The following is a 14,490-nucleotide window of genomic DNA, read 5'->3' on the forward strand; positions in this document are numbered from 1 at the left end:
GTGATCCCTCCCTCTCCCGGGTTCATTCGTTTCTTTTTCTCTTTGAGGTGGTGGTTCAGTTTGCATTGGTGGGGGGGGGTGTTCATGAAGTGTCAGATGTTGGTGTGGTGTCTGGTGTTGGTGTGATGGCTGGTGCAGTGTTTGGTTTTGTTGCGGTGTCTGGTTTGGGGGTGGAGGTGGATTTTGTTGTTGTTGCTGTTTGGGATGGTGTCAGCTCATAGGGGATGGGGGACACCTTTTCTTCCCCTTCCATCTTTTTAATTTTCTTTTTCTTTCTCTTTTGTTCCTCGAATGGACCGGGGAGTAGGAGAGTTTGTTTTCCCTCCCTCTCGCTGGCAGACTCATCTTCTGAGGAGCAGTCCTTCCTTCTCTTGGTCCCCAATTCAGTTTGTCAGAGGGCCAGTCGTTGTTCCTGGGCTGGTTTGTTCTGCTCCTCTTGCGTTATTGATGATGCTGTTGCTTCTGCTGCGGTTGCTGCTGCTTGGGTTGTGACGTCTTTGGCTGTGGCGGTTGCTGGACAATGTGTTCTGGTCACTTGTCCGGAATTGGCTGCAGCAGCTGTTGTTGCAGCGGCGCTTGTTTTTTGTCCGCTTGCTGGCTGGAATTGGGGGACTTTGTTTTCTCCTTTCGAGTCACTGTGACCCATCCAATGCAGGGGGATGGGTCCACTGGCTTGGTTGTCATCTCTGGGGTACAAGGCTTGTCGGCAGCTGTAGGGGCTTTGGTCGGATTTCTTTTGGGGTAATCCTTGGCCATGTGTCCCTTCTCCTGACATTGCCAGCAGTGTGGTCTCCGTCCCTTCTCCTGACATTGCCAGCAGTGTGGTCTCCGTCCCTCTACTATGACGGACATTGTCCCCTCCTCGCACCTCAGTGTCGCTGGTATTTGGTTGAAGCCAGCTTTGTTGAGGCGCATCTGGAGTCTGTAGTCTCCAGTCAGGATGTCCCTCTTCTTGCTTGTTGGGGCCATGGACACCACGTCCCCGTACTGGCTAAAGACCGCTCCTAGTTGCTTTGCTCCCAGGAGAGAGGGGATGTTCAGCACGGCGACATTGGTGACTATTTGGCTAAGGTATTCTGGCTGGAGTTTGATATTTTTCCAGCGCATATTTGTCCTATTGGCTGTCTCTTTGGCCTCTCTTTGGTTTGGGAGCAGGACGTCTCCTCCTGCATATATATTTGGCTGGGATCTTCAGATTGTAGAGGACTAGGACATATAAATCCTAATCCCGTTACAAAATAAAATAATGAAACGAAAGGAATAAACATGTCGTTCATTTTTTGTTGAAAATAAAAATGGTTTAGGTGTAACACATGTTCATTCAGGCGTTGACAACTACATGCGTGGAAAAAAAAGAAATGAAGTTGAGGACGAGAAATGGCCGTCCCGCATGTAGAAAGGAAAATAGAAAAGGGAGTGTTTGCCTCAGCAAAACCATACGTTCATGATAGCAGTCGTCCATGTGGAAAAGTCTTCAAACCAAGAGCTATGGATGCCGAACTTGTCTGGTTGACGAAACCAGGCGAAAGGGAAGAAAGAGGAAATTGAATAGTGTTGTGGACTTTTATATCGGGGTGAGTGTTCTGACTGCGCATGTCTAGAATTCCTTTCAGGGGAAGTGACGTTTGGCATGTGTGCGTAAATGTGTGTGTGTGTAGGAGGATGTGTATATGCGTACGTGCATGCGTACATGTGGGTGTGTGTATGTGAGGAAAAACATGTTCGAACAAGACTCCTGGGGAGAAAAAAAAAATATATATATATATACAAGATATGTTCTTGTATTGGACTAGGAGAAATGTGTAATTGTTCGTCTATGAATGCAGGTTTAAGTTTGTCTATTGCAATAGTGTTTTTTTTTTTCTCTTTTTAATATAGTAAAATGCTTTTTACTTCTGTCAAGAACTAAATACGGTCCAGAATAATTTGGAGATAGTGTTGTTTTTTTTTACAGCGTCGTTCCTGATAAAAACGTATTTACAGGTGTGAATATCGCTTGAAATGAAAATGTTCGTGTCTGGCTTTTTGGTTGGAGTAAATTTTAATTGTGACATTTTGTGTTTTAAGTCTGTCACGAAAGTTGTCGTTGGGGAAATGTCTGTATTGTTTTCGCAGAATTGTCCTAGTAAAATCAGCGCTGATCCGAAAACTAATTCTGCAGGTGTGCTCTGCAAATCTTCCTTCCCAGTGTTGCGAATTGCTAAGAGAATGAGTGGCAAATTGTCTGACCAGTCCGATTTGTTTTCGTTCATAGCCAAAGATGCTTTTAATTGTCTATGAAATCGTTCCACCATACCGTTTGGTAGGCAGTAGTCTTAATGTGCTTTGTTCCCAACAAATGGCTGAATTCAGTGAAAAGAGTTGATTGGAACTGTGAGCCCCTGTCCGTTGTGATTACGGAGGGCGCTCCAAAAATCACTATCCAATCTTGTAAAATCGCTCTGGCTATTGTTGTGACTGATATGTCTTTCACTGGTATTGCTGTCAGCCATCTGCTGAATCTATCGACTTTAGGTTTAGGCACAGATAAAGAGTAGGGGGAATTATTGATAGTGTTTACAGCTAGACGAGTGTTTCTTGTGAAAGTTTGGCGAGGGGGGGGGGACCATAGACTGATGCTCAGTCGAACACTTTCCACGAAAATAACGATACATCAGAGACAAACTCGCAACATCTCTTCTCTGAGATAGAGATTGCAGGGAAGATAAAAGGACATCTCCTACGAGGCTACGAAGTCTATTTTGAATTCTATCAAGTCAGGACAAGTCCTTTCTAGCAGCTCCTGCCCAGATGTGGCAACAGTATTCCATCCCTGGACGTACCTGGCTCTTATATAGATAGATAATTGCAACAGCAGTGAGATATCTATTGGATCGATAGAAAGATTCCACCATTTTTCCAGCGGCCTTGGCAACAGATTTGATGTACGTATTCCATTTAAGATCAGGAGTAACGGTCAAGCCCAGAAGCTTGTCAAAACTTGAGGCCTCCTGAAGACGAGAGCCATATTAATATTAAAACTTACTATTTCTATTTAAAAATTATTCAAACGAGCTTAATATACTCAGTCATTGATATGCAAGCAATTGCATGAAGGTTAACTAATTTGCATATTCCTTTGAAAAACGAAGGTAAATAAATTAATCACTCATTTTTTATAGTTTCTGATGAGATGATTGATTTCATTTCACTTATGCTGAATTCTATTTATGCATAGTTTCTACATAATTGCATAGAATTTAAGATGAATATTTTAGAGCATATATATATATATATATATATGATGTGTGTGTGACGCGAAAAGTCTTTACTAAACTCCTCTCTGAATATTTGGTTTACGGAGTTAAAATTTGATATATAGGGTATTTGGACTTGTAAGCTTTCGATTTTGTTTTTAGCTGGCAAAAATTGCTGCTAAAGGGTCCAAATTAAAAAAAAAAAAAACATACCAGTTAATCTTGGCATCGAATAAAACATTACTCCTGCTGTTACTTTCTGTAGACCAAAACCTGACAGAGGAGTTTGCTAGGTAAAATTTTAAAACAAATATATATATATATGCGTGCATAAACATATATAGAAAGAGGTTTGTGTTTATTATAAGCTTTATGCGAATATTACGCAAGTATAAATCATGTAGAATATTTGCATGAATATAATTACACGTAATAGTTAACTAAAGATGATCATCCTATAAGAAAACCGAAAAACTAATGGGGAATTAAAATGAATGTTTAAAAGAATATGCAAATTAGCTAGATCTTTTGCAGACGAATGCAATTCCACGACTTATATATATATATATATATATATATATATATATATATATAAGAAAGTTGTATTTTCTTTTTAAATAAATAGAGAAAAAAGGGTTTTTAATATATCAATACACAAAAAACTTAAAAGTATATATATATATATATATATATATATATATATATATATATATATTGAACATCATCCGTGCAGATTATAACATTCTACGCCAGAAAGCAGACCTCTCATTAATGAGACAGATTAATTGTCACTTGGAAGATGGGGGGGGGGGACTACGGAAACAATAACATTGATCAATGGTATGTAGCTTTTATGCAACAGGTTTTAACAAGAATTTGTTAGTATTGAACTTGAAGATGACCAAGTTATAATCAGCAGGGAAGCAATCTCGTGGCAAGCTGTTCCACAAATAGAAGTCTTTTTTAAAAAATGCTCTGCTATTGTATGCTACTTCATAGTTCATTTCACGCTGGTAGTGTAGTACGTGTTCTATTTTCATTTGAGGTGGTAGTGTAGTACGTGTTCTATTTTCATTTGAGGTGGTAGTGTAGTACGTGTTCTATTTTCATTTGAGGTGGTAGTGTAGTACGTGTTCTATTTTCATTTGAGGTGGTAGTGTAGTACGTGTTCTATTTTCATTTGAGGTGGTAGTGTAGTACGTGTTCTATTTTCATTTGAGGTGGTAGTGTAGTACGTGTTCTATTTTCATTTGAGGTGGTAGTGTAGTACGTGTTCTATTTTCATTTGAGGTGGTAGTGTAGTACGTGTTCTATTTTCATTTGAGGTGGTAGTGTAGTACGTGTTCTATTTTCATTTGAGGTGGTAGTGTAGTACGTGTTCTATTTTCATTTGAGGTGGTAGTGTAGTACGTGTTCTATTTTCATTTCACGCTGGTAGTGTAGTACGTGTTCTATTTTCATTTGAGGTGGTAGTGTAGTACGTGTTCTATTTTCATTTGAGGTGGTAGTGTAGTACGTGTTCTATTTTCATTTGAGGTGGTAGTGTAGTACGTGTTCTATTTTCATTTCACGCTGGTAGTGTAGTACGTGTTCTATTTTCATTTGAGGTGGTAGTGTAGTACGTGTTCTATTTTCATTTGAGGTGGTAGTGTAGTACGTGTTCTATTTTCATTTCACGCTGGTAGTGTAGTACGTGTTCTATTTTCATTTGAGGTGGTAGTGTAGTACGTGTTCTATTTTCATTTGAGGTGGTAGTGTAGTACGTGTTCTATTTTCATTTGAGGTGGTAGTGTAGTACGTGTTCTATTTTCATTTGAGGTGGTAGTGTAGTACGTGTTCTATTTTCATTTCACGCTGGTAGTGTAGTACGTGTTCTATTTTCATTTAAGGTGGTAGTGTAGTACGTGTTCTATTTTCATTTGAGGTGGTAGTGTAGTACGTGTTCTATTTTCATTTGAGGTGGTAGTGTAGTACGTGTTCTATTTTCATTTGAGGTGGTAGTGTAGTACGTGTTCTATTTTCATTTCACGCTGGTAGTGTAGTACGTGTTCTATTTTCATTTGAGGTGGTAGTGTAGTACGTGTTCTATTTTCATTTGAGGTGGTAGTGTAGTACGTGTTCTATTTTCATTTGAGGTGGTAGTGTAGTACGTGTTCTATTTTCATTTCACGCTGGTAGTGTAGTACGTGTTCTATTTTCATTTCACGCTGGTAGTGTAGTACGTGTTCTATTTTCATTTGAGGTGGTAGTGTAGTACGTGTTCTATTTTCATTTGAGGTGGTAGTGTAGTACGTGTTCTATTTTCATTTCACGCTGGTAGTGTAGTACGTGTTCTATTTTCATTTCACGCTGGTAGTGTAGTACGTGTTCTATTTTCATTTCACGCTGGTAGTGTAGTACGTGTTCTATTTTCATTTGAGGTGGTAGTGTAGTACGTGTTCTATTTTCATTTGAGGTGGTAGTGTAGTACGTGTTCTATTTTCATTTGAGGTGGTAGTGTAGTACGTGTTCTATTTTCATTTCACGCTGGTAGTGTAGTACGTGTTCTATTTTCATTTCACGCTGGTAGTGTAGTACGTGTTCTATTTTCATTTGAGGTGGTAGTGTAGTACGTGTTCTATTTTCATTTGAGGTGGTAGTGTAGTACGTGTTCTATTTTCATTTCACGCTGGTAGTGTAGTACGTGTTCTATTTTCATTTCACGCTGGTAGTGTAGTACGTGTTCTATTTTCATTTGAGGTGGTAGTGTAGTACGTGTTCTATTTTCATTTCACGCTGGTAGTGTAGTACGTGTTCTATTTTCATTTAAGGTGGTAGTGTAGTACGTGTTCTATTTTCATTTGAGGTGGTAGTGTAGTACGTGTTCTATTTTCATTTGAGGTGGTAGTGTAGTACGTGTTCTATTTTCATTTGAGGTGGTAGTGTAGTACGTGTTCTATTTTCATTTGAGGTGGTAGTGTAGTACGTGTTCTATTTTCATTTCACGCTGGTAGTGTAGTACGTGTTCTATTTTCATTTCACGCTGGTAGTGTAGTACGTGTTCTATTTTCATTTCACGCTGGTAGTGTAGTACGTGTTCTATTTTCATTTGAGGTGGTAGTGTAGTACGTGTTCTATTTTCATTTGAGGTGGTAGTGTAGTACGTGTTCTATTTTCATTTGAGGTGGTAGTGTAGTACGTGTTCTATTTTCATTTGAGGTGGTAGTGTAGTACGTGTTCTATTTTCATTTGAGGTGGTAGTGTAGTACGTGTTCTATTTTCATTTGAGGTGGTAATGTAGTACGTGTTCTATTTTCATTTGAGGTGGTAGTGTAGTACGTGTTCTATTTTCATTTCACGCTGGTAGTGTAGTACGTGTTCTATTTTCATTTGAGGTGGTAGTGTAGTACGTGTTCTATTTTCATTTGAGGTGGTAGTGTAGTACGTGTTCTATTTTCATTTGAGGTGGTAGTGTAGTACGTGTTCTATTTTCATTTGAGGTGGTAGTGTAGTACGTGTTCTATTTTCATTTGAGGTGGTAGTGTAGTACGTGTTCTATTTTCATTTGAGGTGGTAGTGTAGTACGTGTTCTATTTTCATTTCATGCTGGTAGTGTAGTACGTGTTCTATTTTCATTTGAGGTGGTAGTGTAGTACGTGTTCTATTTTCATTTGAGGTGGTAGTGTAGTACGTGTTCTATTTTCATTTCACGCTGGTAGTGTAGTACGTGTTCTATTTTCATTTCACGCTCGTAGTGTAGTACGTGTTCTATTTTCATTTGAGGTGGTAGTGTAGTACGTGTTCTATTTTCATTTCACGCTGGTAGTGTAGTACGTGTTCTATTTTCATTTCACGCTGGTAGTGTAGTACGTGTTCTATTTTCATTTGAGGTGGTAGTGTAGTACGTGTTCTATTTTCATTTGAGGTGGTAGTGTAGTACGTGTTCTATTTTCATTTCACGCTGGTAGTGTAGTACGTGTTCTATTTTCATTTCACGCTGGTAGTGTAGTACGTGTTCTATTTTCATTTGAGGTGGTAGTGTAGTACGTGTTCTATTTTCATTTGAGGTGGTAGTGTAGTACGTGTTCTATTTTCATTTCACGCTGGTAGTGTAGTACGTGTTCTATTTTCATTTAAGGTGGTAGTGTAGTACGTGTTCTATTTTCATTTGAGGTGGTAGTGTAGTACGTGTTCTATTTTCATTTGAGGTGGTAGTGTAGTACGTGTTCTATTTTCATTTGAGGTGGTAGTGTAGTACGTGTTCTATTTTCATTTGAGGTGGTAGTGTAGTACGTGTTCTATTTTCATTTCACGCTGGTAGTGTAGTACGTGTTCTATTTTCATTTGAGGTGGTAGTGTAGTACGTGTTCTATTTTCATTTGAGGTGGTAGTGTAGTACGTGTTCTATTTTCATTTGAGGTGGTAGTGTAGTACGTGTTCTATTTTCATTTCACGCTGGTAGTGTAGTACGTGTTCTATTTTCATTTGAGGTGGTAGTGTAGTACGTGTTCTATTTTCATTTGAGGTGGTAGTGTAGTACGTGTTCTATTTTCATTTGAGGTGGTAGTGTAGTACGTGTTCTATTTTCATTTCACGCTGGTAGTGTAGTACGTGTTCTATTTTCATTTGAGGTGGTAGTGTAGTACGTGTTCTATTTTCATTTGAGGTGGTAGTGTAGTACGTGTTCTATTTTCATTTGAGGTGGTAGTGTCGTATATATTCGTTCATTATACCGCTTTGCCAGTAATTACCTCATATTTTTTTAAGTGTCCAGTAGTTATAATATCATCATTCCATGTATTATTTCCTCGTTTAGTATGGGTAGTTCGTTATTCATCATACTATTATCTCAGGCATTACCTCCTCCTTTAAGGATAGTGTAGTATGTTTGTTTCATTATTACATCTCATGAACGGCATAATCACGTTGACACACTGAGTCCCTTTAAATCACCGAAGTTCAGCGACGTTGAGACTGATCAGTACAAAATCGGTGACCATTTTGGAATACTAGTTGTTAGCTATTCTACACGTAGCTCGGATACGACCATTGAGCTGATTTTCCTAATTTAAGTAATTTATTTTGAACTGCTACGTTATCTCTATTATATAATAAATAATAAAAAAAAAATTAAAATTAAAAAGATGTTTTCGGACACTGAATGAGGTAATTACTGGCAAAATAGTATGATGAACGAATATATACTGACAACTACCGTAAGAATTATTCTTTTCAGACGAATCACAGACTTTTATTTTCGGAAAACCTACTAGATATCGCAAAAATAATTCTTGCACAAAATAAATAGCCTGTTGTTTTTTTTTTCTAGCTTGCTGCAATATTCTTGCACAAGCATTAGCTGAATCGAGAGTTTAATAGCTCTGGTAGCGAACGATGTCTGAGTTTTTGTTTTATTTTGTTAGTTATCAGTAGGGCCATGACAACAGAGTATTCTTTTTATTTTTTTTTTGACTCTCGAGTGTGTATCCGTTAATATCTTATATGCTTTTATATAGAGTGATGTACTCCTCGGTTAATTAACTGTGTCGGATATATACTCGAGAGTCAGAATAATAATATTCTGTTGCCATAGCCTTAGTTATCAGTCATAGCTTTTAAAAATATATTTCGAATACGTTTTTAATTTTGATGGGTGTTTATCTAAAGGATTCAATTTGAGTAAATTTTGATCCTCAAATCAGTAGTTGTTATAAAGAAATAGACAAACAACATGCTCACTATAAATTATTGTTTAAATAAAATATGGAATAATATACGAAAAACACGCTCTTAAAAATCTCCAGTTGTGTTCTTTGGTGCGGCAGGCATACAAAAAAATATATATCTTCTAAAGTTTATATAGACCCGCTAAAAACGGGCAAAATATAAAGACAATGGACTTACAATAATTGCTTTATGCAAAATCGATAGTTAATATATTTAGATTTGTGCTTATCTTCGCGTTAAATATTTATTCCTCTGCATTGAAATGATACTTAGTTTGCTGCGTCTTAGAAAAGAGTTCACAAAGTTCATACAAACTTCCAGCTAGATCGGTCCGATAGTTTCTGAGAAAAAGTGGAATGAACAGAGACGAAGATATATATATATATATATATATATATATATATATATATATAAATGAAATTTATGTTGATCAAAATTATTATTGAAAGGATCGAATTTCAATTAGGAAAAGCAAGCTCAATGCTTAACACAAAATAGAGATTCTACACATATTTATTTCAAACATTATTATATCATCTCTATAATAAAGTAAAGTCGATTTCTTCTGTCACATTTTTCTACTATAGGCTGCAAATAAACGGCTTATTATTCTATTCTGTTTAATTAACACTTAAGTCACACCCTAATACGTGTTCCCAGAGAAAAAAAAAACCTGTACATTTCGTTACTTTACAAAAAATGTTGAATTTATTTCGATCTAGTTGCTTCTCCTGAATACGTCTTCCACAAAGAGGGTTGCAAAGATTTTACTCTTCTACAATTATTTACCTCCATGTCTGTCACATTCACCAGAGAATTTTCTTATAAGACAGAAATACGATCAAGGAACTGTTATTATTTCGTTGTTTTAATTCTTTGTTTTTAAATCCTAATTGCATTCGAAGAATAACAATATCAGATTGGTTTTATTTCAGCAGTTTGGTTGCTCAAAATACATTTATTTGCTTTTCAGAATGCAGAAATACATTAACGAGCAGCTCGCATAGTAATCAGAATGGCGTCTAAGACCGACGCCTGGGGTCATAATTAGTAATTTTCGAGCGCTTTTCTTGCATTATAAACGTTTATAACAATTGTTTTTGTTAATATTATTATGACCAGCATTAATTAATTTGAATAAACCAAAAAAAATACTGTTTATCAACTTTTAACTATTGTTTTCTTTAACAAATATGGCGCTATTGTTTTTCGAGAAAACTTTTTCAAATTGTACCTATTTACTATGCCTCCCCACGGGACAGAGTTAGACACCAGGGTCGTTTTTTAACGTGGAGAAAAGGTACAAAAATAAAAAAAATGTCTCAGTCGTGAAGGACTGATCCTCCACCGAAAGAGAACAAGAAATGGAAGTGCAGCATCTGAAGAACAGATACTACTCTTTGATCTTGACCAAAAGGCCAAGGATGCCCCTCAAATTGTAGACGTTGTTAACGACATTGATTAAAAACAACCCAAAAAATCCGTTATTAACTTTTAAAAACTTTTTTATAATAAATATCATCATGCCGTATTTAATTGTGTTAATGTGTAACAAAACATTTTTATTCAATAATATGCATTGATTCACACAAACTAAAAAAAAAAAAAAAAAGTTTTTACAAAATAAGCGTAGACACCGTATTTCAGAGTTTTGCCAGATGTTGATTAAAGCAAACCAGTTAATAAATCTTAAGTATTGTTTCTTATTAATAAACATCCGCCTACCGTTCTGAATTTTTGAGATGAAGATTGATTATTCGTATATTTTTTTATTCTTCTTACTGTTTTCATATTGAATGTTATTTGCACAACGTTCCGGTCGATGTAACCTTTTCAGGTATAACGTGCCGAACTCTGAAATCTGCGCGCAATTTCGAACGGAATCCTTTATTTAATCCAGTGGAGTAGCATTCTCTGGTTCCGTCAGCTATGAATGGGTAGAAGTCTTAAATAACTCGCAATTGAATTTTTGAGTCGCACGCATCGAGGATTAAACCTTTAACTTCCAGGAATGTAAATTTTACCAAGTACTCTATCCACTGTGCCACGAACAAATTTATGAAGGAAAATTTAGCAAATCAACCAGTACTGCATTTCAAAGCTAGTATCTCCAGAAAAGAGAGCATATGAAAAACTTTGCATTTGGGGAAAATAAATCTGTGAGTTGGTTTACATCACATCAACCACCTATGGATTGACGAATAAACTTGTCAAATATAATTCTATAAGTAGGATAATTATTTAGATACATGCACATACACATATGCATTACATACATATACACACACATATATATTATATACTAGCAGGTCGCCCGGCCTTTCCTAGTTGTAAGATACTCTTAAATACGATATGTTAATCTATGAAGATTACGTATTTATTATTATAGAGACAATTCTCTATTGATTATTATATTGAACCTACAATATGCTAGTGGGATCAATACCAAAACAATATATGACTTGGAGATCAACAGCTAGAATCGAAACCAAAACATACAACTCTTCACCCTCATTTCTGAGCCTCTGAGACACGTCCATACGCATATATAAATTCACCTGCCATCCCGCTTCTTAAGAATATAATTTAGGCGTGTCTTACGACCGGGTAACGCCGGGCGGCCTTCTAGTAATATATAATAAATTATAACGATTTTTCTCTTCTGCATAAAATACATTATGGCTTGGAAAAAGCAGACATAAAAATGCTAATATGTTTACACAAACTCCCTATATCTGGTGCAAGTTTTCCGGATATTTCGCTTTGCTTTTGACCAGTATCGTATATTCCCATATAAATTCCGGCAACATTCGGTCTCCTAAACAACACAGATACAGAGATGGTAGCCCAATACTTATCCCCACAAGTTACTTTCTTATACATTCACATAATACAACACCAGTACTAATATTTCATAGTCAGACCTTCCCTGCAATTTCACGAGAATTATTACATTTTATTTGGTACCGTTTTCCTTTTTTCACCACACTTAATTTTCAACGAAAGTAATGGTCGGTCCCTTTCCAATTGTCGCTCGAATTTTCCAGCGATTTCATTGTTTTTTTTTTGTTTTTGTTTTTTTTTTTTTTTGCTCTGTTAATCCATTATTCTGTAGATCTGAACTATTTCCGAACAGTTACATAGCATATCAACTTCATTTAAAGTATGGCGTACAGCTAACCGCAACAAATTTCCTTCTAATAACACAAATTTTTTTTTTATTACATTTTCACCCCAAACAAGGCAAATTGCCACTTTGGTGTAGGGGGCTACTATCAGGGGCAACAACTACTAGGGTACTATGTAGGGATTTGGGCAGCAAGGTGTCGGTTCACGTTACACTTGAACTTCTGCATGTCAGTACTGTTGGGGAAGCAGGGACCTGGAATGGAATTCCAGAGTCTTGCGGTTCTGGGGAAGAAACTATTGGAGTAAAAAGATCTTTTACATCTAGGGACCTCTACAGTGTGGGGGTGGGATCTAGTAGCCTGTCGGGTTTGTCGAGGGTGCTCGCGTCGTGGGGGCACAAGTGATTGCAGTTCGTCAGAGCATTCACCACTAAAATACTTGTAGAAAAGGCAGAGGGATGCAACATTTCGTCGATGGGACAGAGGCTGAAGCTTAGATGCCAGTTCAGGGCCTATCAGGTTTGCGACTCTCTTTTGAACCTTGTCAAGGAGCGAGAGACTAGTAGCCGATGCACCAGCCCAGATGTGGCAGCAATACTCCATACATGGGCGAATGGTGGCCTTATAGAGGTACAGGATACTTTCGGGTGTTAGTAGTTTTCTAGCACGATAGAGAGAGCCTACCTTTCTTGCAGCGGCCCTGGCAATGCCCTCAATGTAATTGTTCCAACTCATGTTTCCTGTGAACGCTAGGCCAAGGAGTTTGAAAGATGGACTCTCAGATAAAGAGTCGTTGGCCATTGCTATGGGTGGTAGAACAAACTATCAGATCGACAAGAAAGTTATTGTGATTTTTAACTTTTAAATTCAGATGAACATGTCTCAGCTCAAACAAAAGTTTATTGATTGAAATAAGCATTATAAGAATCTGCACACGTTTGCCAACGCAAAACAAGTGTATTTTACACCAGTAATGTGAAAATCTTACATTCTGGTGCCGATGAAAAGGTTGAAGGCGTTTTTGATATCGCTTAGGTTTTTGAAGCATTTCCCACGCAGAAAGTTGTCGAGATGCTTGAAAAAGTGATAGCCGGTAGGTGAGAGGTCTGGAGAGTATAGCGGATGAGGCAGAGTTTCGTAGCCCAATTCATTTAACTTCTGCAGGGTAGGTTCACAACGTACGGTCGGGAATTGTTGTGGAAGAAAGTTGGGCCTTCTGTGTTGACTAATGCTGAGTGTTGTTGTCATGTTTCTAATGCATTTCATTTGTTGACATTACTTATCCGCCGTAATGGTTTCGCCTGCATTCAACAAACTAATGGAGGAGACCGGTCGCAAACAGTCAGTATCACCTTCTTTTGTTGCAACTCTGTCTTCGGGAAGTGTCGTGAAGCTTCGTCGGCATCTAAATACCGAGCTAAGCGTCGTCAGTTGTTGTAAGGAACCCACTATTCATCGCAAGTCACTTCTCTGTAGAGAAACTGATCGTTCTTGTTGCGTAAAAGAAAGGAAGATGGAACTTCATTACGGCGTTTCTTTTTTTTGTCGTTCAATTCGTGGGGCACCTATTTATCAAGTTTGTCTTTCCAATCTTTCTCAAGTAGTTGGAAAATCGTCGTATACGTTACGTCTAATTCAGAAGCAAGTTCTCAAACAGTTGTGCGTGGATTGGCTTCGATTAAGGCTCATAATCGATCGTTGTCAACATTCGATTGCCGACCACTACGCTTACGCAACGAAATTTCTTAAACCACTATTGTGTTGTGCGTTCAGTAGTAGTTCTTGAGCCAAACGCTTCGTTGATACCGTGAGCTGTTCGGTCTAGCTTAAATCGAAATAAGAAAATTGTGTGAATTTACTTTTCCCCAACTTGTATTGAACGTTCTAAAAAGAAAACAACTGTTTTTAAACCATTGTAATTTAAACGATTTTATAGAGCGGAAACGCTCTTTAACTGGTTTGTAAAATAAAGCTATTATAACGAAAATTATTTGAAAATACATTTGAATTAAAAAAAAATTCTGCAAGAACCTTTTTGTCAACCTAATACACGCATTTTGACACATTTTTGTCTAATCGCTGAAAAATCCGCCCACAAAGTTCAATAGCAACGGCCATGCATCGACAACAACGACACCAACAGCAAACGAGTTCTTCCCATGATAATGCCGTCACACTTTCGCGTATTAGATTCTTCCGTCCGGAATTTTACACAGTCGTCGAATAGCCGAGTTTCGCATTTTTTTGTTGTTGTTGTTTTTACTAAAACAAACATCATTATACTTGAACTTTCAGCAATAAATATTTACATTTCGTTACATATAGCCCGCACAGTCGTAAACAATGAACTCATTCAAACAGGACGAATTGAACAACGATACAACCACGACACCTGGGTTGTTTTTTCCGTAAGTTTTGTT

The sequence above is a fragment of the Euprymna scolopes genome, chromosome 8 (genome assembly GCF_053919585.1).
Source record: "Euprymna scolopes isolate OS-2025 chromosome 8, ASM5391958v1, whole genome shotgun sequence".
Lineage (NCBI taxonomy): Eukaryota > Metazoa > Mollusca > Cephalopoda > Sepiida > Sepiolidae > Euprymna > Euprymna scolopes.